The sequence below is a fragment of the Mus musculus genome, chromosome 8 (genome assembly GCF_000001635.26).
Source record: "Mus musculus strain C57BL/6J chromosome 8, GRCm38.p6 C57BL/6J".
In the NCBI taxonomy this organism is placed as follows: Eukaryota; Metazoa; Chordata; class Mammalia; order Rodentia; family Muridae; genus Mus; species Mus musculus.
In genome coordinates this window covers 71,238,959-71,250,480 of record NC_000074.6, presented here as the reverse complement: position 1 = coordinate 71,250,480, position 11,522 = coordinate 71,238,959, and positions in this window count along the sequence as shown.

The window sequence follows — 11,522 nt, the reverse complement described above, 5'->3', positions numbered from 1 at the left end:
GTAGGTTAGGAGAACAACTCCCAAGTCTAGGGGTTTGAGATATATATGGAAAGATGTATACGCTGGGGCTCTTGAGCCTTGGCTTTACATGATTGCATAGAGGAAAATGAGTGCTGTCCCAATAACATTTGCTCAGACATATGTTTTGAGCAATTACCATAGACAGAAAACAAAATCAACTTTCAACCAAAAGTTATCAAAAAAAGATGAGAAAGGGGCTGGTGAGATGGCTCAGCAGGTAAGAGCACCCGACTGCTCTTCCGAAGGTCTGGAGTTCAAATCCCAGCAACCACATGGTGGCTCACAACCACCCATAATGAGATCGGACTCCCTCTTCTGGAGTGTCGGAAGACAGCTACAGTGTACTTACATATAATAAATAAATAAATAAATCTTTAAAAAAAAAAAAGATGAGAAAGGACACTTCATGCTGGTCAAAAGAAAAATCTACCAAGAGGAACACTCAATTCTGAATATCTGTGCTCCAAATGCAAGGGCACCAACATATATAAAAGAAACTTTACTAAAGCTCAAAGCACACATTGCACCTCACACAATAATAGTGGGAGACTTTAACACCCCACTCTCATTGATGGACAGATCCTGGAAACAGAAATTAAACAGATATAGTAAAACTCACGGAAGTTATGGACCAAATAGATTAAACATATCTATAGAACATTTCATCCTAAAATAAAAGAATATTACTTTTCCTCAGCACCTCATGGTACCATCTCCAGAGTTGGGTATAAAATCCGGCACAAAATAGGTCTCAACAGATACAAGAAGATGGCAATAATCCCACACACCACATCAGATCACCACGACTAAGACTGGTCTTAAATACCAACAAAAACAACGGAAAGCACACATACACATGCAAGCTGAACTACACTCTGCCCAGTGATTACTTGGTCAAGGAAGAAATAAAGAAAAATTAAAGACTTCAGAATTTAATGAAAATGAAAACACATCATGCCGAAACTTATGGGGCACAAGGAAAGCTGTGATAAATGGAAAGCTCATAGCTCTAAGTGCCTCCAAAGAGAAACTGAAGAGAGCTTAACACTAGCAGCTTGGCAGTATACCTGAAAGCTCTAGAACAAAAAGAAGCAAATACACCCAAGAGGACTACATGGCAGGAAATGATCAAACTCAATGCTGAAATTAACTAAGTAGAAACAAAAAAAACTATACAAAGAATCAACAAAACCAGGAGCTGGTTCTTTGAGAAAATCAACAAGATATATAAACCCTTAGCCAGACTAACCAGAGGGCACAGAGACAGTATTCAAATTAGTAAAATCAGAAATGAAAAGAGAGACATAACAAAAGATATCTTAAAATAATTATTCTGTTTGTTGAATATTAACAGTTGGAAATATTAAAATCATGTACAAACATGGAAATAGTGATAATTTTTTCACTGTGCATGAAATTATCATTTAATGTTTAACCTCAAAGAGTTTTTAGTATTTTGAAATTTCTAAAATATACTTACTGATAAAATCATTTCTTTCCTAGAAACACTGATAATCTTTTTAAAGTAAACTGATTGTTTTACAATGTACACATATATATAATTTTTAAATACTCTCTTACTATGTCAAGTGGTATTATATAAGGGCTTTTGAATATATTAATGATTCATTTTCAATATTTTATGCTTCTTTATTACACTTAACTCCCAAAGAATATTTTTTATGTTTTGAAACAATTTAGTATTCATCATTAGATACAGGATTCTCAGTAATGGATAGTATTAAACATTCAGTAATGATATTTTTGGGTATGAAAGGATATTAATATAAAAGTTGAACAATTTTTATGTGTTATTTGATACTCAAAATACTCAATATTATTAATATATTTGATGTGTAAAATGCATTTAAAGAATGAAAAATATTTAAGAAAAAAAAGACAAAAAAAAAAAAAGAATTCTCAGTACATGGAGCATACACCCTGACTACTTCCATTCTATTGAAATTGTGTAAAATTAACAATTGAAAGCAGACAGTTCCTTAGTGGGTAGTGGTTCAGTGTTGTGCAACCCTCACAGCTGTCCATTCCAGAACTTGTCCATAGCCCTAGAATACCCATCACTCCAGCCCCTGGCAGCTTCTGTTCTGCTTCCTGCCTCGGTGGACATTGCTTGTCAGTAGGGTCACACTCATACACACAAGGTCTGTGCTGGGATATTTCTTTGTTTTTGTCATGCAGACCAGGCTGGCCCAAACTTCTTGTATAACCAAGGATGTCCTTGTATTCCTGATCCTCCTGCCTCCACTGCCCCAGTGCTGGGGTGACAGGTGCAACCACCTTCAGACTACATTTTGAGGGATGGAACTCAGGACTCCACATGCTGGGTAGTCACCCTGCCCCTGAGCAATAGCCACTGTAGACTAGTGCAGGATTCCTACTGTACCTGAGGGCTGTTCCCCTTGTTGTTGGACTGACTTCTGTTAGTTTCACTGTGTTCTGTTTAGTTTGTGTTTCCCTGATCAGTTCATTGATGAGAGTGGGGTATTGAAGTCCCCCACAATTATTGTGTGAGATCTAATGTATGCTTTTAGCTTTAGTAAAGTTTTTTTTATGAATGTGAGTTGCATTTGGAGCATAGATGTTCAGAATTGAAAGTTCTTGGTAGATTTTTTTCCTTTGATGAGTAGGAAGTCCTTCCTTATCTTTTTTTTTTTTAATGACTTTTGGTTGATATTAGAATGGCTACTCCCACTTGTTTCTTGGGACCATTTGTCTAGAAGATTGATTTCCAGCCCTTTCCTCTGAGGTAGTGTTTGTCTTTGACACTGAGGTGCGTTTCCTATATGCAGCAAGATGCCAAGTCCTATTTACGTATCCAGTCTGTTAGTCTATGTCTTTTCATGGGCAATTGACTCCATTGATGTTAAGAGATATGAAGGAATAGTGATTGTTGCTCCCTGTTTTTATTGATGTTAATTTTATGTTTGGCTATCTTCTTTTGGGTTTGTTGAAAGAAGATTACTTTCTTGCTTTTTCTAGGGTGTAGTTACTCTCCTTGTGTTGGTGTTTTCCATCTACTATCCTCTGTAGGGCTGGATTTGTGGAAAGATATTGTGCAAGTTTGGTTTTGTCATGGAATATCTTGGTTTCTCCATCTATGGTAATAGAGAGTTTTGCTGGGTATAGTAGTTTGGGTTGGCATTTGTGTTCTCTTAGGGTGTGTATGAGATCTTCCTATAATCTAGCTTTCATAGTCTCTGGTGAGAAGTTTGGTATAATTGTGATAGGTCTGCCTTTATATGTTACCAGACCTTTTCCCCTTATCACTTTTAATATTCTTTCTTTGTTTAGTGTGTTTGATGTTTTGATTATTATGTGCCATTAAGAATTTCTTTTCTGGTCCAATCTATTTGGAGTTCTGTAGGCTTTTTGTATGTTCATGGGCATCTCTTTCTTTAGGTTAGGGAAGTTTTCTTCTATAATTTTGTTGAAGATATTTACTGGCCCTGTAAATTGGGAATCTTCGATCTCTTCTATACCTATTATCCTTAGGTTTGGTCTTTTCATTGTATCCTGGATTTCCTGGATGTTTTGGAATAGGAGCTTTTTGCATTTTGCATTTTCTTTGACTGTTGTGTCAATGTTTTCTATGATATCTTCTGCATCTGAGATTCTCTCTTCTATCTCTTGCATTCTGCTGGCGATGCATGTGTCTATGACTCCTGATCTTTTCCCTAGGTTTTCTAACTCCAGGGTTGTCTTCCTTTGTGATTTCTTTATTGTTTCTATTTCTATTTTTAGATCCTGGATGGTTTTGTTCAGTTCCTTCACCTGTTTGGTTGTGTTTTTCTGTAATTCTTTAAGGGATTTTTGTGTTTTCTCTTTAAGGTCTTCTACCTGCTTACCTGTGTTCTCTTATATTTCTTTAAGGGAGTTATTTATGTCCTTCTTAAATTCCTCTAACATCATGAGATGTGATTTTGAATCAGTCTTGCTTTTCTTGTGTGGTGGGATAACCAGGGTTTGTTGTGGTGGGAGAACTGGGTTCTGAGGATGCCAAGTATGCTTGGTTTCTGTTGCTTATGTTCTTGTGCTTGCCTTTTGCCATCTGATTATCTCTGGCATTAGCTGGTCTCGTCTCTGACTGTGGCTTGTCTATCCTGTAAGCCTGTGTGTCAGTACTCCTGCAAGACCAGTTCTCTCCAGGAGGAATTTAGGTATGGAGAGCTGAGGTACAGGATACAGACAGAGACCAGAAGGATCCTGTCCCCAGCTGATCCTTGGTTCCTTTGTCCTGATGGCTCTGGGAGAGTCCCTCTTGGACCAGGAATTTGAAGAGAAGTGGTGGTTTACCTGTGCTCGTAGGTGTGTAAGCACTGCTGGGGGATTAGCTCTCTCCTGGTAGCATTTGTCTACAGAGCAATTGTGATAAAAACTGCATGGTATTGGTACAGTGACAGGCAGATAGATCAGTGGGATATAATTGAAGAGCCAGAAATGACCTATGGTCACTTGATCTTTGACAAAGGAGCTAAAACCATCCAGTGGAAAAAAGACAGCACTTTCAAAAAATGGTGCAAGTTCAACTGGTGGTTAGCATGTGGAAGAATGCAAATTGATCCATTCTTGTCTCCTTGTACAAAGTTCAAGTCCACATGGATCAAAGACCTTCACATAAAACTAAATAAACTGACACTAATAGAAAAGAATGTGGGGAAGAGCCTTGAGCACATGGGCACAGGAGAAAATTTCCTGGACAGAATACCAATAGCTGGGGGCTGGTGAGATGGCTTAGTGGGTAAGAACACCCGACTGTTCTTCCAAAGGTCCGGAGTTCAAATCCCAGCAACCACATGGTGGCTCACAGCCATCCGTAACAAGATCTGACGCCCTCTTCTGGTGTGTCTGAAGACAGCTACAGTGTACTTACATATAATCAATAAATAAATCTTTAAAAAAAAAAAAGAATACCAATAGCTTATGCTCTAAGATCAAGAATGGACAAATGAGACCTCATAAAATAGCAAAGCTTCTGTAAGGCAAAGGACACTGTCAATAAGACAAAAAGGCAACCAACAGATTGGGAAAAGATCTTTACCAATCCTACACCTGTTATATAATATCCAATATATATATATATATATATATATGTATATATAACTCAAGAAGTTAGACTCCAGAGAACCAAAAAACCCTATTAAAAATGGAGTACAGAGCTAAACAGAGAATTCTCAACTAAGGAATTTCGAATGGCTAAGAAGCACTTAAAGAAAATCATCACGGATATGCAAATCAAAATGACCCTGAGTCTCCACCTTACACCATTCAGAATGGCTAAGGTCAAAAACACAAGTGACAGCAGATGCTGGTGAGGGTGTGAAGAAAGAGCAATACTCCTTCATTGCTGATGGGACTGGAAACTGGTAATACCACTTTGGAAGACAATCTAGCGGTTCCTCAGAAAATTGGAAATAGTTCTATGTGAAGACCCAGCTATACCAGACCCCACAAGTCTTCCAGGGACCAAACCACCAACCAAAAGAGTACACAGAGGGTACCCATGGCTCCAGCTGGATATGTCGCAGAGGACTACTTTATCTGGCATCATTGGGAGGGGGACCCTTGGTCTTGTGGCGGCTCAATGTCCCAGGGTAGGGGAATTCTAGGGCAGTGAAGCAGGAGTGAGTGGGCAGTTGGGGGAGCACCCTCATAGAGGCAGGGGGAGGGGGGAGTGGATAGGAGAGTTTGTGGAGGGGAAACTGAGAAGGGGGCTAACATTTGAAATGTCAATAAATAAAATAACCAATTAAGCAAACAGACAAACAAACAAACAAACAAATATGGACCTAAAAAGAAAAAAAAAGAGAAGAGGGGAATATCCCAGAAGCAGATGAGTCCCAGGATCATTCTCGTTTTTTGCAGCTGCTATGGTCACCTCCACGTTTACAATTTGTTTTCTGTGATTCCACTTTCTCTTCTGAAACAGTACAAGGAAGTGAGATAACACTGACCTGCTTCTAGTACTTGTGAATGTATCTAGGTAAGAGAGATTAATAATAATAATAACAACAATAATAATAATACCACAGAGACTCAAAAAGACAATATCAGATATTGGAATATTTTGGGCCAAAGCCAGAAGGTAAAATAGAATTTGAGTAAGTTCCGAATGGTTTCATTTACATTAATAAAAAAAACAAACAAACATGAAACTGGTCTGACTTCAGTGTACCAGAAACTACATCCTGTGTTAGAATATTTAATCTCCATCTAGTACCATTACTTTGGGTGGTCATGAAGCCTTGGGGAGGCAGGGCCTAACTAGTGGAAGTACTTTGCTGAGGGTCAGGGGGCTGATTTAGAGCATGCCCACTACTACCTAGTTTCTGGCCCTCTCTATGTTTCCTGGTCCACTGGAATTATAGCAAAAAGAGCTGAAATATCCTCATGCTAGGCTATCACAGAGAAAGCACTTACCATAATTCTTTGACCACCATGATAGACTTTATCCTCTAAAACCATCAGCAAAAATGACTATTTCCTTCCTAAAACCAGCATTGTCAGGGTTTTTTTTTTTCTTTTCATGGCAACATTAATAGTAACAACCCTATAGATCTTAATAATACAGCATGAGGGCAGGATGTGGTGAGACTTGCCAGGAATTCCAACATTTTGGAAGTAAAGACAGGAGGATCAATGCAACTTGGAGGCCAACCTGATCTACATAGTGAGTTTCAAGCCAGCCTGGATGTCAAAGTAAAACCCTGTCTCAAAACAAACAAACAAACAAACAAAGAGACAATCCCACAAATAAATTTGGAAACCTGGCATGATATTGGTATTGAAACCTTAAGTATCAAGAACACAGATTCTGTGCCTTTTCTAACACCATCTCTGTATATCCACAAACCTTATATAGCAGCTTATTTATCTCACCATTTTCCCCTTGACCTTTGCATTCACCACACCATATGTTATTTGGTATCTGCATATTTGATTGGATTGAGTTTGGGAGTCCCATGAAGACATAGAGAAATAAACTCATGTCCACTACTCTTCTTGAAGCACCTAGCACACAACTGAGCAATAGGTGAATGTCTGAAGAAATCACATCGTCAGTGAAGATAACGTACAGTGGAAATGTAAATCTGACAAGGATAAACCTTAAGCAGACTGGATTGATTGTAACTTTGAGATTTGTACAAGAAGGTGTAGGATTATCAGGATTGTGCAAGTGAACAGAAAAAGAGCAAACGCTTGGAATAGACTTGAGCTCACCCACCAGTGCATAGTAGACCCATCCTTTAGGTCTGGAACCACCCACTGCATCATTTCTGAGCTCTACTGCCTCTTTATTCATAAACCATTGAATATACATTATAACAATTAATTTCATGATACCTGCCTCCTATTACCTCATAACCCCACCCCGCTCTAATCTCAAACATGCCAGGCAAGTACACTACTAAAGAACTATAGCCTTATCCCTTTGTATACATTTCACGTTTATACAAAGTCTTGCTAAGCTACCCAGGTTGACCTTGAAATTTCAATCTGATCTTAGGCTCCCAGGTATGTGTTATAGCCTTACACCACCAGACCCTGCAGAATTGTTTGCATTTGCCTGAACTGCTGAGACTGTAGACATGCTGCAAACAGAATGGTTTATCTCAGAGAACAGGGAGTTATTCAATAATATAAATCATTCTGACAAGTTGGTAATTACCTGCTGTGTGTGAGGTGCTGAGAATTTTTACATTGATGATATTGGCCAGGATGACATGTCACTACATCAATTTCTAGGACACTGTATGTTTCAGTTTAAGTGTCAAAAATTGCAAGTACAATGTGTATGTGTGTGTGGAGGGGTTGGTGTGTGTACTTACTGTATAAATGTGTTAGATTTTAAGGATTCAATCTTGGAACAGGAAACTTATAGAAGAAAGAAACTACTGGGTTAACTGATCCAGGTTCTGTTCTTACATGGCCAGCTATGGGTTCTAGAAATGAAGAATGAGATACCATGTGTCTTAGGGTCATATTGCTGTGTAGAAATACCACAATCATGGCAACTCTTATAATGTAAAACATTTAAATGGGGTTGGCTTACACTTCAGAGGTTTAGTCCATATCATCATGGTGAAAAACATGGAGGCATGCAGGTATACAGGGTGCTGAAGAAGTTGAGAGTTCTACATCTTGGTCTGAAGGCAGCAGAAGTAGCCTTTGTGCCACATGAGGTGAAACTAGAGCATATATGAGACCTCCAAGACCAACTCCACAGTGACACCCTTCAACCAACAAGGCCACACCTGCTCAAACAAAGCCAGAAATACTTTACCAAGGCCACACTTCCATAGTGGCTGTCTCTATAGGCCAAGCATTCAAATACACGAGTCTTTGGATGCTTATTCTATTCAAATACCTACACCAAGTGAGAACATGGAGCCTGTATCTTAGAGGACAGATGGGTGAGTTCAGGGGGATTTTGTAAACTCTGATTTTGTATACTAGTTTGACTTAGAACTCATAAGGCCCCACCCTATCCTCTGGAACATTTGACTACCAACATGGATTATGATGGTCAACTGTAATAACAGGTATTTTGACCCTCCTTTCTATACCTGATTCAGGAGGCTTAGGGCAGTGTGATGCATGCCAACTTAGATGTAGGAGGCTTTCAGAATTCTACAGGGGTAAGAGGGTAGGCAATCTAGTTACTGCAGTGCCATTTCCTTTGAATAAGGAGCTAATTGAGTTGTTTGATGGATGTCATGTTATTTCAGTTTTAAGTGAGCATCCATGTCACATGTACATACATGTACAATCCATCACAGGCTTCCTCTTGTCACTCTGCCTCATTTACTCTCAACTCACCTCCATTTATCTCTGACACATCCCTTCCATAGGATATTTCTGTTGTCCCATGGGACATCCAGTTCAACCTCCCAACCAAACACTGCTCACATTTTGCCTACTGGGTTACAATAAGATGGTATGTGTGCCTAGCTCTCTACCCATACTATCTCTGAAAGAGATGCCAGTGTTTCATGAAAAATGTCTGTCAGTTATGGTGAGTCACAATTGTAATCTGAGCTCTCTAAAGGAAAGTCTTGAGCCCAAGGCCAGCCTGGACTACTTACTGAGAATATGTCTCAAAAAAAAAATAAAAGAAAAGAAATATAAATGTCCTCTAAACCACCTCTTTGCAGAAGACATGACTTGTGTAAAAAAACAAATAGGCAGTGGTAAGAACAGAACCAGAAAGCTATAGAATCTTTTGCCAGTTTCTTTGGAATGCCAAAGTTGAGTGGACAGAGATCTCTAACCCACTGTCCTTTAGTCTATCTTCAGATTCTGTTCTTTGCTTCACATGCCAGAACAGATGTTCTGTATTCTCCTGTGCATCAAGATTCCTGAGACATGTTCACCCATGAGCAGGCATGCTTATTTCAGGTTAATGAGTGGGGCACAGAAACAATAAGAGGCTTCATTTGAAGAGGCATCTGCCTGCCTATGGTGGTTACAGAGGTGTGAGTAATGATGCAACATGTGTGCACATGTGTGCAACTTGGAAAGGTATAGTTAGAGGGGCAGGAGAAACACTTCTCAGATGGAGAGACGTCTGGCTCGAACTCCCGTGTCTCAGTCTCCCAAGTGCTGGGATTCCAAGCTGGCTGTCTGTCTATGCCCCCCACCCTTTGGTATATTCAGGAAACCTAGAATTCAATAATTAAATAAAACTTAAAATTAATCCAAGGTCAGGACCAGGAGGAAACAGCAGGTTTTCGGAACAAGAGTATGTCAGAAATATTCTGTCAGAAATATCCATGCTATTAGTGATCCTATGCCTCTCCTCCCTTTAACCTGCACCTTTCAGGCCTGGGCTGATACTTCCTGGGCAACACCTCTGCCTTCAGTCTGGCCTGATTTCACCATCTTACCCTCAGTGTATTCTCAGACAGGCAGTGAAAATGTGGGGGTTTTTCGTGCTGGAGATGGAAACTGAGGCCACAACCCTTACACTGAGCTGCTTCTCTAGCATGCCCCAACCATGTGTTTCCACTTTATTTTTTTAGACACGATCAACTTAGTGCCTAGGCTGGCATTAAATTCATTTTTGAGTCCTGAATTTATAAACCTCCTGTTTCAGCCTCCCAAACTGCTGGGATTATTGGCTTGAATCATCAAGCCCAACTTCAGAGTGAAAAATTTCAATTGGATTTTTTTTTTTTTTTTTTTTTTTTTTTTTTTTTTGGTTTTTCGAGACAGGGTTTCTCTGTATAGCCCTGGCTGTCCTGGAACTCACTTTGTAGACCAGGCTGGCCTCGAACTCAGAAATCCACCTGCCTCTGCCTCCCGAGTGCTGGGATTAAAGGCGTGCGCCACCACGCCTGGCTTCAATTGGATTTTTTGAGGAGCACAGTGAGGTGGCTCTGTAAACACATCAGGTTAAGCAGTGCCCTTCTAACACCTCTAGGCTGCTAGTTTACTTCTTGTTAAACATTTATTTATTTATTCACACCCCAAATGTTGCCCCACTTTTGGACCCCTCACACACCTTCCTTCCAGACCATAGTGGGGGTCATGTCTTTGCAGGATTAGGCACATCTTCTCCCTGTGAGGCCAGATAGGGCAGCCATCTGCAACAAATGTTTCAGGAGCCTTGCAATAGCCCATGTATGCTTTTTGCTTGGTGTCTCTAGTCTCTGGGAGCTCCCAGGAGTCCAGCTTAGTTGACACTTGGCTTTTCTGTGGGGTTGCCAACTCTTTGAGGGCCTTCATTTCTTCCCCTAACTATTCCACAGGGGTCCTTGACTTCCATCCAGTCTTTCCCTTTGTGTATCTGCATCTGTCTCAGTTAGCTGCTGGGTAGAGCCTCTCAGAGGGTTGGTATGCTAGGCTCCTTCTGCAAGTATAGCATAGCATCATTAATAGGGTAAGGGACTGGTGCCTGCACATGGTCTCAAAATGGACTGACCACCTGTAGGCCATTCCTTCAGTCTCTGCTCCCTGCATTTCTTTTAGTCTGGACTAACTTTGGGTCAAAAACTTTGTTGGTGGGTTGGTGTTCCCATCCTTCCTCTGGGGGTCCTGTCTGGCTACTGATGACAGTTATCCTATGTTCTTGTTGGTAAGTATAGCAAAGTGTCATTAATAGTGTCAGGTTTGGTCTCTCTCTTATGGCTTGAGTCTCAAGCTGGGCCAGCCAGTTTCTGCCCATTGCCTAAAATTCTGTCCACCTTTTTACCCCTACACATATTATAGGAAGGATAAATTGTGGGTCTAAAGTTTTGTGGCTGAGTTGATGACCTAATCTTGCATTGGAAGGTTTATAGGAGATGCTGGTTCGAGCTAAATATCTCCAGTCTTAGATAGGATTACCCACATAGATCCTTGAGAGTTTCCAGTGTGCTAGGTTTCCAGCTCATCCCAGAGGTGCATGCCAAATCAAGTTGTCTTTCCCAGTATTCTCCCTCTCTGTTCTCCCACAACCTCATCCTTTCTGTCCCCATCTCCACACCATCCCTCATCCAGTC